The sequence below is a fragment of the Lagenorhynchus albirostris genome, chromosome 4, assembly GCF_949774975.1.
Source record: "Lagenorhynchus albirostris chromosome 4, mLagAlb1.1, whole genome shotgun sequence".
In the NCBI taxonomy this organism is placed as follows: Eukaryota; Metazoa; Chordata; class Mammalia; order Artiodactyla; family Delphinidae; genus Lagenorhynchus; species Lagenorhynchus albirostris.
In genome coordinates this window covers 134,385,619-134,398,158 of record NC_083098.1, presented here as the reverse complement: position 1 = coordinate 134,398,158, position 12,540 = coordinate 134,385,619, and the positions used below count along the sequence as shown (strand labels likewise).

The window sequence follows — 12,540 nt, the reverse complement described above, 5'->3', positions numbered from 1 at the left end:
GTTGCTATGAGGATTAAAAGGGTAAGTTTATTTAAAACTCATAGGGTGGGGACTTCCCTGGTGGTCCAGTGGCTAAGACTTCACGCTCCCAATGCAGGGGCCCTGGGTTCTATCCCTGGTCGGGGAACTGGATCCCAACTGGATCCCACATGCCCCAACTAAGAGTTTGCATGCTGCAACTAAAGATCCCTCATGCCGCAACTAAAGATCCTGCATGCCACAACAAAGACCCAGCACAGCCAAATAAATAAAAATTTTTTTTAAATAAAACTCATAGAGTGGTACCTGGCAGATAGTAAGGGTCAATAACTAAAATCTGCCATCATTACCACTACAACTATTATTATTATTATTATTACTATTACTATTATTAGAGGAAACTGACAAAAACCAAACTCAATAATTACAGATTGTTGATAAGTATTATGAAGAAAACAAATCAAGGAGGTAAAATTTAAACTGAGAATTAAAGGATGAGAAGGAACAGGTTGGGACAAGTATTCTGTTAAAATGAAAGGAGCTTGGTGTAAGCTCCTTGGTGGAAGAAGTGGGAGTGTATTTACCAAGGCCTGCTAAGAGGACTATAGCTAGGACACAATAAACAAAGCATGGGTAGGGATGAGATTGGAGAGATAGCCTAAGGCAGACCTGCAGGGGCTTCTAGATGTGGCAGGGTTTGAATTTTATTCTCAGAGCAATAGGAAGACACCAAAAAGTTTTAGCAATTAATTAACACCCCTGTTGCTGCAGTATGGAAAATGAAGGGAGATGGGCAGTGGCAAAATCTAAACTGTGAAAAAGAAGTGGTTGTGGTAGTCCAGGAATGAGTTGATGGTCTGGATTCAAGTTGTGGCAGCACATATGGCAATAGAGTGACTTAAGATTCATTTTGGAAATAGGACTTGCTGATCTAATAGTTGTGAGAAGTAAGATAAAGAAGGAAATCAAGTTCTAAATTTCTCCCTAGAGTAACTAATAGGGGTTGAGGTAGGAGTGTGGGATTAGGCACTTTGCCTCATTTTCTTAGTATTCTTAGCATGTAATTAAGTAGGAGAAATTATTGAAAATTAACTGTAGGTGGTACACCCTGAGTGTAACATCTGAGAGAATCAAAATATAGGGAATAAACATATGAAAATCATGTTCAACCTTATTAGAAATCGGGGAGGGGCTTCCCTGGTGGCACAGTGGTTGAGAGTCCACCTGCCGATGCAGGGGACACAAGTTCGTGCCCCGGTCACGGGCCTAGTGGAGCGGCTAGGCCTGTGAGCCATGACCGCTGAGCCTGCACATCCGGAGCCTGTGCTCCGCAAATGGTCCACATTAAAAAAAAAAAAAAAAGAAATCAGGAAAATGCAAATTAAAACCACAATGAGAAAACACTATAACCCACCAGAGTGATTAAAAAAAGGGTCTGACACTAGCAAAATTGTTGATGGGGATGGGGATAAATGAGAACTCTTATACATTCATGATATAAATTAGCACAACCATTTTGGAAGTCTGTTGGGCAGTATTTACTATAGTTGAACAGGAATATATCTCTGACCTGGCCATTTTAGTCCTACCCAACAGTAATTTGTGCACCAAATGACATGAACCAAATGTTCATAGCAGCATTCTTTATAATAGCCCTTAACTGGAAATAACCTAACTGTTCATCAACAGTAGAATATATTAGTGGCATAGTTATATAATGAAATACCATACAGCTTTGAAAAATGAACAAACTATAGCTATAAGAAACAATGGGATTATCATAGACATAATGTTAAACTGTTAAACAAAAAAAAGATGGAGGACACAAACCAATACACTGCGATTTATACAAAATTAAGTTTACATAAATTTCAAAAAGAGCAAAATTCAATCTATTAAAAGTCAGGGGGGATTTCCCTGGTTGTGCAGTGGTTAAGAATCTGCCTCCCAATGCAGGGGACACGGCTTTGAGCCATGGTCCAGGAAGAGCCCACATGCTGCAGAGCAACTAAGCCCATGCACCACAACTACTGAGCCTGCCCTCTAGAGCTCACAAGCCACAACTACTGAAGCCCGCGTGCCTAGAGCCCGTATTCCGCAGCAAGAGAAGCCCCTGCAGTGAGAAGCCCGGGCAGTGCATAGAAGAGTAGCCCCTGTTCGCCACAACTAGAGAAAACCCTCGTGCAGCAACAAAGACCCAACACAGCAAAATAAATAAATATAATTTTTTTAAAAAGTCAGGATAGTGGTTACCCTTGGGAAGAAGGATGGAATTAAGAAAAAAACTTATGTGGAATGTGATCGATTATTCATGTTAAATGACTCAAGTGATTGCCTGTGAATGCTCAGAGGATCATAATTGTTTGCTTATATTTGAATAATTGCTCTCTGTATGTACTCAGTTTTCTCATATATAAAATGAGGATAATAATGGTACCTACCTTATAAAGTTCTTGTGAAAATTAGAAGAGTTAAAATATGTAAGATGCTTGATACATTGCCTAGTCCATGATGTTAAAAACTATCAAAATGTTAGCTATTGTTGTTACTACAGGTATGTGATAATAGAAAAGAGACAGTGCTGGGCTTCCCTGGTGGCACAGTGGTTAAGAGTCCTCCTGCCAATGCAGGGGACACAGGTTCGAGCCCGGTCCGGGAAGATCCCACATGCCGCAGAGCAACTAAGCCCGTGCGCCACAACTACTGAGCCTGAGCTGTAGAGCCCGTGAGCCGCAACTACTGAGCCCACATGCCACAACTACTGAAGCCTGCATGCCTGGAGCCCGTGCTCCGCAACAAGAGAAGCCACGACAATGAGAAGCCCGCGCACTGCAACGAAGAGTGGCCCCCACTCGCCGCAACTAGAGAAAGCCCGCACGCAGCAACAAAGACCCAACACAGCCAAAAATTAATTAATTAATTAATTTAAAAAGAGAGTGCTTTAAGAAATTTACTAAATAATTGGATATGATATATATTAATATGTTGCTAGTATTTTTTCTTTTGGCTACACTGTGTGGCATGCAGGATCTTACTTCCCCCACTAGGGATCTAACCTGTGTCCCCTGCAGTGGAAGCAGGAGTCCTGACCTCTGGACCGCCAGGTAATTCCCGCTAGTATTTTCTTGAAATTAGAGTGTCCTGTCTTCTGAATTTGAACATCTCAAAGTAGTGATGGACATATCTGTCCATCATAAAGTACACAGGCATGAAGATAGCTACTAACTGTACTTGCTCCCCATTGCTCTTGATTCTGTGATAGCCAAACCTGGCTTCCCACCAATATTTGCCTATTAGAGAAGGGATATGTAGATCAGTGAAGATCAGAGTCTAATTAATTTAATAGTAACATTATTCATTGAAAAATAATAACTTATATTTGTTTTTTGTTTTTTCTATTTTTTAGCCTGAGGCGCAGCATGCGGGATCTTAGTTCCCCACCAAGGATGGAACCCATGCCCCCTGCAGTGGAAGCATGGTGTCTTAGCCACTGGACCACCAGGGAAGTCCCTATATTTGGTATTTAATACATCAACTTCTCCAAGTGCATCAAAGCAGATCTCTTTTATTATTTCTTTTCATTTTGAAATATAAACAGAAATAGAAAGAATAATATAGGGAACTCTCATTTACCCATCATCCAACTTTAACAATTAACCACATTTTGCCACTTTTGTTTCATTTATGTATACGCCTGTATTAGTTTTCTATTGCAGTCATAACAAATTACCAAAAATTTAGTGGCTTTAAACAACAAAAATTTATTATCTTGTGGTTCGTAGGTTAGAAGTCCAACTGGGGTCTCACCAGGATAAAATCAAGATGTTGTCAGAGCTTCGTTCCTTTATGTAGATGCTAGTTTTTTCTAGCTTCTAGAGGCTGCCTACACATTCCTTGGCTCAGGGGTCCCTTTCTCCATCTTCAAAGCCAGCAGTTATTGGTTGAGTCCTTCTCACATCACATCTCTCCAACCTCCTCTGTAATGTAGTCAAATCTCCCTTTGCGCCTCTGTTCTGCCTCCCTCTTCTACTTTTAAGGATTCATAAGATTAGATTGGGGCTTCCCTAGTGGCTCAGTAGTTCAGAATCCACCTACCAATGCAGGGGACACGGGTTCAAGCCCTGGTCCAGGAGGATCCCACATGCCGCGGAGCAACTAAGCCCGTGTACCACAACTACTGAACCTGCACTCTAGCGCCCGTGAGCCACAACTGCTGAGCCCGCATGCCTACAGCCCGTGCTCCTCAACAAGAGAAGCCACCGCAATGAGAAGCCCATGCGCCACAATGAAGAGTAGCCCCCGCTCAAACAAAGACCCAATGCAGCCAAAACTAAATAAATAAAATTTATTAAAAAAAAAAAGATTAGATTGGGCCCATCTGTATAATCCAGGATAATCTCCCCATCTCAAGATCCTTAATGTAATCACATCTGCAAAAGCCCTTTTGCCAGATAAGGTAACCTGTTCACAGGTTCCAAGGATTAGAACATCTGTACAGGATCATTATTCTGCCTGCTACAACTTACACACACACACACACACACACACACACACACACACACACACACAGTCGTTTTCTCCTGCAGTATTTTAAAATAAATCTGAGACAATTTTGCCTATAGACACTTCAGTATGTATCTCTATTTCTTTTCTGCTTCATCTTCAGTCCAGTTTCTGACTCCACACTCAATCATATCATTAAAATCACCAATGACCTACATGTTAATAAGTCCACTGACTAATTTTCAGCCTTCATCTTTCATTTATTAGAATTAAATACTCAATGATAGCTAATAATTAACACACATATACTTAACACTATTCTAAGTGCTTTGCATGTGTTAATCCTCAAAACAACCATACAAAATAGAAATGATTATTGCCTCCATTTTCAGACAAGGAAACCAAGTGGATAAATGGCTTGCCCAGGATCATATAGTTAAGAAAGTGCCAAGGCAAAGATTTGAGCCCAAGCCATCTGGCCCCAATTTTCTCCATAATTCATACGCTTAACAATATACTACACTATATTGCCTTTCTTTTTCCTTAAGCTTGTTCAGAAATATTAAAAAAAAATACCTTGCGGTGATTTATTTTGTTTCTTAAATCCAATTACTCTATCATATGGTAAAACCAAATGGTACCATACTGTTTATAGTGTTTATAATGGGAAAAAATATTCTACCTCACTGAGTCCTAGTCCCCAAAGTCACCATCTCTCAAATTTTGACTTGCCACTATAAAACATGAGGATTGAGCACACTTACATTAGCCCATCCTCCCTTTCCTCCCTATTTTTGATATTTATCGTTTATCTGTTTACTTTAAGGAACATATTTGAATGTTTACTTACTACTCCATCAATTTTATTTTTTTAATTTTTTAAATAAATTTATTATTTTTTTAAACTTATTTTATTTTTGGCTGTGTTGGGTCTTCGTTGCTGCACGCCGGCTTCTCTCTAGTTGCGGCAAGCGGGGGCTACTCTTCATTGCAGTGTGTGGGCTTCTCATTCCAGTGGCTTCTCTTGTTGCAGAGCACAGGCTGTAGACGTGCGGCCTTCAGTAGTTGTGGCTGGCGGGCTCTAGAGCGCAGGCTCAGTAGTTGCGGGCTTAGTTGCTCCACGGCATGTGGGATTTTCCCGGACCAGGGCTCGAACTTGTGTCCCCTGCATTGGCAGGTGGATTCTTAACCACTGCGCCAACAGGGAAGCGCTTTTTAAAAGTTTAAAAAAAAACTTTTCATGAGTGATTGAGAGTCCGCCTGCCGATGCGGGGGACACAAGTTCGAGCCCTGGTCCGGGAAGATCCCACGTGCCGCGGAGCGGCTGCGCCCGTGGGCCATGGCCGCTGGGCCTGCGCGTCCGGAGCCTGGGCTCCGCAGCGGGAGAGGCCACAGCGGTGAGAGGCCCGCGTACCGCAAAAAAAACAAAAACAAAAACAAAACTTTTCATTATATTTATTTACTTGGCCATGCCTCACGGCTTGTGGGATCTTTGATCCCCGACCAGGGATTGAACCTGGGACCTCCTCAGTGAAAATACGGAGTCTTAACCACTGGGCTGCCAGGAAATTCCCTCCATCAATTTTAGACAGAATCTCTTATATCCTCACTCTGTAAAATGAGAATATATCACCCTACCCCATGTTCTTTCAATTTTTGTTTGTTTTTATTTTTAACATTTTAACCTTCTTTATTGTGAAATATAGCATACACAGAAAAGTGCCTCCCCAAAATCAAAACCAACAAATATACAAATGAATGGATAAAGTGAACAGCTAACCAGGTCAAGAATTAGAACCTGCGTGTATCCTTTCCCATTCACAGCACTTTCTCCCCCTTAAGAGGTAATCATTTCCTTGTTTTTCTTTATGGCCTATCACTGAAGTATGTATCCCATAGGTTTGCCTATTTTTTTTAATTAATTAATTAATTTATTTATTTATTTTTGGCTGCGTTGGGTCTTCGTTGCTGAGCGGGGCTTTCTCTCGTTGCGGCGAGCAGGGGCTACTCTTTGTTGCGGTGCGTGGGCTTCTCATTGTGGTGGCTTCTCTTTGTTTCGGAGCACAGGCTCTAGGCGCACGGGCTTCAGTATTTGCGGCATGCGAGCCCAATAGTTGTGGCTTGTGGGCTCTAGAGCACAAGCTCAGTCGTTGTAGTGCCCGGGCTTAGTTGCTCCGCAGCATGTGGGATCTTCCTGGACTAGGGATCGAACCTGTGTCCCCTGCATTGGCAGGCGGATTCTTAACCACTGTGCCACCAGGGAAGTCCCTGTGTCATCTTTCATTCAATATTGTTTTTAAGATTCATACAAGTTGTTTAAAGCAGCTGTAAGTCATTCATTTTGTTATAGTTTGTATATTCCATTGTATGAGTCTACCACAGTTTTTTATTTATTCTATTGTTCATGGACATTTGGGTTGTTTTCAGTTTGGGGCTATTATTATAAATATTGCTATGGTAAAATTTTTCTTTTCTGGTGTGCATGTGCCAATTTCTCTAGGGTATAATTTTAAGAATAGAATTTCTGAGTCATAGGGTATGCGTATCTCATCTGTTGTGGATATTGCCAAACCATTTTCCATACTCTGGTATCAATTTATACTCCCACTGGCAGTGTTTGAGAATTTGCCACATCCTGGACAACATTTCTTCCTTTCATTTACATTGTCAAGCTTAATTGTTTATATTCTATTGTGTAGCCATAATGCACTTCTTTATGCTTTATTCATAGATTGGTTCTAAAATTTAAGAATCCATAAACAGATTTATATTTTCTTATGAGTATGTAGACATTCCTCACTGCAGAACAATGTAGTGTGCCAAGATTGCATTTCCTTCTCTGTGTTGTCAATGTCAGGATCCCCTAGAAACAAGATCTTATATTCCATCAGTATAAGATAATCAACAAATTTTTACTACATTTCATTTTTAAAAAATAAATTTATTTATTTATTTGGCTGCGTTGGGTCTTCGTTGCTATGCATGGGCTTCCTCTAGTTGCGGCGAGCAAGGGCTACTCTTCATTGCGGTGCGTGGGCTTCTCATTGCAGTGGCTTCTCTTGTAGCGGAGCACGGGCTCTAGGTATGCAGGCTCTGTAGTTGTGGAGCACAGGCTTAGTTGCTCCACGGCATGTGGGATCTTCCCAGACCAGGGCTCAAAACCATTTCCCCTGCAATGGCAGGCGGATTCTTAACCACTGCACCACCAGGGAAGCCCTTTACTACATCTTAGTTAAAGTCATATATATATGGTTGTTGATTTTTCTGGTACAGTTTTTGTTTTTCCATGAGTTCCTGATTGTTCCTCTTTTCCCTACTTCCACGATACCACGTTCTCATTGTTTTCCTTCTGCCTTTCTAGCTTCTTCTCAGTCTACCGTTTTAATCTTTCTTTGCCTAAACATTAATTTTTGGTATAGGTGTCCAAGGCTATGTCCTAGGATAGCAGATCTTCAAAATGTGCTCCCCAAAACCCTAGGCCTTGGGCACCCTTTCAGGGAGTCTATGAGGTCAAAACTATTTTCATAACAATATTAAGACATTATTTGCCTTTTTCCCTGTGTTGACACTTGCACTGATGGCACAAAAGCAATGGTAGATAAATCTATGCCTACTTAGCATATGAATCGAGGCAGTGGCACCAAACTGTACTAGCCGTCATTGTGTTCTTCACTGTCACACATTCACAGTTTGTTTGTTTTTTTAATTGTAAGCTTCCCCTTAGAATGTCCTTGATGGAGCAGTAAAAATTATTAATTTGATTAAAACTTAACCGTGCGTGTGTTTTTAATATTCCATGTGATGAAATACGAAGTATATAAAAATCATTTCTGCTGTATATCAAAGTATGGTGATTGTCTTGAGGATAAGTGCTGAGATTGGTTGAGTTTTAAGTGGACTAGCTATGTTTCTCATGGAATTCATTTGTACTGGAAAGAACACCTGACAACAAACTAGGTTTGTTCATATTTAGGTAATTTGGCAGACATTTTCTCAAAAATCAAGTGAGCCTTTCATGTCAATGGAAACAACTGACGATATTCGTTGCCAGTGATAAAATTCAGGCTATCAAGAGAAAATTAGAAGTTTGAAAAACTTGTAACTACCACCATGAGTTCAATAGCTTCCCAATGCTTAAAGATTATTTCTGATGAGATCAGTAGTGATTTTAATGTAATTTTTTTGCCATTATAAACACTTTCTTTATTTTTTAATGCTTAATTTTGAAATAATTTCAGACTTACAAAATGTTGCAAGAATAGTACAACGAATTTTCGTATCCTCTTCACCCAGATTTCTCAAATGTTAACATTTCCCATAGCCACAGTAAAATTATAGAAGACAGAACATTGACATTGATGCCATACTGTTGTGTAATCTAGAGACCGTATTCACATTAATGAATGTAATTTTTTAAATGTTGTGTAATCAAGTGTGTCAACGTTTGGAAGGTCTGCATAACTCAGTGAGCCAATATTTTTCAAATGACTAAAAATGTTACAAAATCATACATTGGTAAGACAAAACGTAAGACCATTGGCTTTCTTTTTCTGACTTAAATGTTGTTATTATTATTACATGTTCCTTAAATAAGAACTACATATTTATTACTCCATAACTTCTTGTTTCCAAGGCAATCATAAGCATTAGTGAAAATATATTACTTAGAAAATCGGGACTTCCCTGGTGGTCCAGTGGTTAAGAATCCGCCCTCCAATGCAGGGGACGCAGGTTTGATCCCCAGTTGGCGAGCTAATATCACACATGCCGAGGGGCAGCTAAGCTCCAGTGCTGCAACTACAGAGCCCACACACTCTGCAGCCCACGCACAACTAGAGAGCCCACAAACTGCAACTACAGAGCCTGCACGCTCTGGAGCCCAGTGCCGCAACAAAAGATCCCACATGCCACTAAGACCTGACGCAACAAAAAACAAATAAATAAATAAATATTTTTAAAAAAGAGACCCCACCTTCCATTAAAAAAAAGAAAATGATTCAGGGTTATATGGATTATCTGGATCAGGACTTGGCAAACCATAGCGCATCAGTCAAATCCTGTCCACCACTTACTTTATACAGGTGCAAGCTAAGAATATTTTTTAAATTTAATTTAATTTTTATTTTATATTGGAGTATAGTTGTTTAACAATGTTATGTTAGTTTCAGGTGAACACCAAAGCTATCCAGTTATATTTATACATATATATATAGCTCCATTCTTTTTCAGATTCTTTTCCTATATAGGTTATTACAGAATATTCAGTGGTTTTTACACTTTTTAGCTTTTTAATTTATTTTTGGGTATTTTATAAACATAAAAATTTCACATATTTAAGGTGTACAAGATGACGGTTTGCTATGCATAGCAAAATGACACTGTAGTCAAGCTAATTAACATATCTTTTCTTCACATAGTTACCATATATTTTTTGTGATGACAGCACTTGAAATCTACCCTCTTAGTGAATTTGCAGTATTTGATATAGTGTTATTAACTATTGTCATCATGCTGTATATTAGATCCCTAGACTTATAAACCTAACTTTTTTTTTTTTTTTTGCGGTACGGGAGGCTCTCACTGTTGTGGCCTCTCCCGTCGCGGAGCACAGGCTCCGGACGCGCAGGCTCAGCAGCCATGGCTCACAGGCCCAGCTGCTCTGCGGCATGTGGGATCTTCCCGGACCGGGGCACGAACCCGTGTCCCCTGCATCGGCAGGCGGACTCTCAACCACTGTGCCACCAGGGAAGCCCCAAGCCTAACTTTTAAAACACTTTTCAACATTCACTTTTTCTTTTTTTAATATTTATTTATTTATTTGGCTGCATCAAGTCTTAGTTGCAGCATGCAGGATCTTTTTTAGTTGCAGCATGAATATGATAATGGCTGAAGTCAATAGCTATTAGCTTAAAATTTGACCTCCATCAACTTGATAATAGCATATTGCACAAAAATTTAGAAGTCTAGAATATATTTGATACAAGCTTTAAAAATGGTGGACCCTAGACATCTTTTCAGGTTTCCCCTCCAAGAAAACCAAAGCCATAAAGCCAATTGTATAATTGAGCAGCTTTTCAGAATAAAAGTACAATTCCCTCTGGCCTATACATCTTTTCTAACCAGATCTTCCAGCCCAAAGGCCTGAATCTTAGTTAATTTTCCTCTTAACTTGGTTATTACATCTTTTAATGGTTAAAAGGAAAAGGAAAAAGAATATTTTGTGATACATGAAAACTATATGAAATTTAAATTCCAGTTCCATAAATAAATTTTATTGGAACACAGCATACTCATTCATTTATGTATTTTCTGTGGCTGTTTTCGCACTACAATGGCAGAATTGAGTAGTTGTGACAGAGACCATATGTGGTGTTGTCATCACTTTGTACAGATAAAAGCCAGATAGATAATAAGAGAGAAGAATCTAATAAAATGCTATAACTGCCTTGCAAAGGATGGTAAATATGTTGAATTAAAAGCATTTGCTTTAAATTGATATTAGTTATTTTGCAGTACCTATCTACATGAAAAGTCGTTTTCGAAGTTGAAATATGTAAAATTTCATTACAGATCAGCATTTATAGGTGAATATTTGGGACAGATTTTGATGATAGATCTGGAGTGTTTTCTGATACCAGCCACCAATTCTCCAGTTTTCTGATTCTCCTACACCACCTGGGTGTCCAACAATTCAATTCAATTCTTCTTTTTCTTTTTTTTAACATGTATTTATTTACTTATTTGGCTACGCCGGGTCTTAGTTGCAGCATGTGGGATCTAGTTCCCTGACCAGGGATCAAACCCAGGACCCCTGCATTGGGAGCGCCGAGTCTTAACCACTGGACCATCAGGGAAGTCCCTCAATTCAATTCTGACACTAACTACCTCACAAGTTAAAATACCCAGTCCCACAAGTCTGCCCTCACTTTTTTTTTTTTTTTGGTAGGGGGCATGGCTGTGCTGGTCCCTCGTTGCGGCGTGCAGGCTACTCCAGTTGTGGTGCACGGACTTAGTTGCCCTGCGGCATGTGGGATCTTAGTTCCCCAACCGGGGATGAAACCCATGTTCCCTGCATTGGAAGGTGGATTCTTAACCACTGGACCACCAGGGAAGTCCCTGCCCTCACATTAGACAGCAGCAACAAACATGATACTCAGGCCACCCACACTTTTGCCCAGCCAATTACAAATCAGAGGTTCCCACAACCCCCTCTTTAGGTTTGATAATTTGAACGAATGGCTCATAGAACTCAGGGAAGCACATTATTAACATTTACTACTTGGTTTTAAAGGATACAACTCAGGAACAGCCAGACGAAGGAGATGCACAGGGCAAGGTAAGGGGGAGGAGGAACTCAGAGCTTCCAGGCTCTCTCCCAGCATGTCACCCCCCCTTCCCAGCACCTTGATGTGTTCACCAACCCAGAAGCTCTCCGAATCCCACTGCTTATGGATTTTTCTGGAAGTTTCATCACTTAAGCATGATTGATTAAATCATTGGCCATTGGTGATTAATTCAACCTCCAGCCCCTCTCCCCCATTATACTGACTATACAATAAAAGCCAAAACAATGTAGATGCTGCCAAGGTAACCTGCAGGACCACCATGTATACCAGCCACAGGGGGGTCCGTGACGACTCTGCAGAGCTGTTCTTGACCTGTTCACCTATTTCAGAGAGAGAAAGGCAGATGTAGGGTGTACGTATATGTGCATGAGTACGTGTAAAAACAACCATTTATGTCAACTAACATGGGATAACGGAGAGAGGCTCTTTGGATGTTTTGACCCTAGAGGTCAGAAAAGGATTCAAGCCGGGGAGCAAGGGGCCAGGCCTAACAGAAAAGGCAGCTGCAGCAAAGCTTCCCCACTTTTCCTGAAGGATCTCTCAGGGTAACAAGCAAGAGTATGATCAGGCCACCAGTGTGGCCCCAGGTCATCTGTGGAAAGGAAAAATGTGCACCCAAGCGGGGGCCACACTGCCACCTGGAGCCTTGTTTGTCCCTGCTGGCTTTGCCACTGAACCGACTCTGTCACAGGAGCTGGAAATGCGTGAGCTT

At 40.6% G+C, this 12,540-nt stretch overlaps 1 long non-coding RNA gene across 1 annotated transcript; it reads left to right on the top strand.

Annotated features, from left to right (window-relative positions):
* The first annotated feature begins 3,032 nt into the window (after nucleotides 1–3,032).
* On the top strand, nucleotides 3,033–12,229 carry LOC132520030 (uncharacterized). Its single transcript, XR_009540413.1, has 3 exons — nucleotides 3,033–3,083; nucleotides 6,189–6,326; nucleotides 11,774–12,229. It is a non-coding gene; the product is annotated as an uncharacterized LOC132520030 (long non-coding RNA).
* Nucleotides 12,230–12,540: the final 311 nt, after the last annotated feature.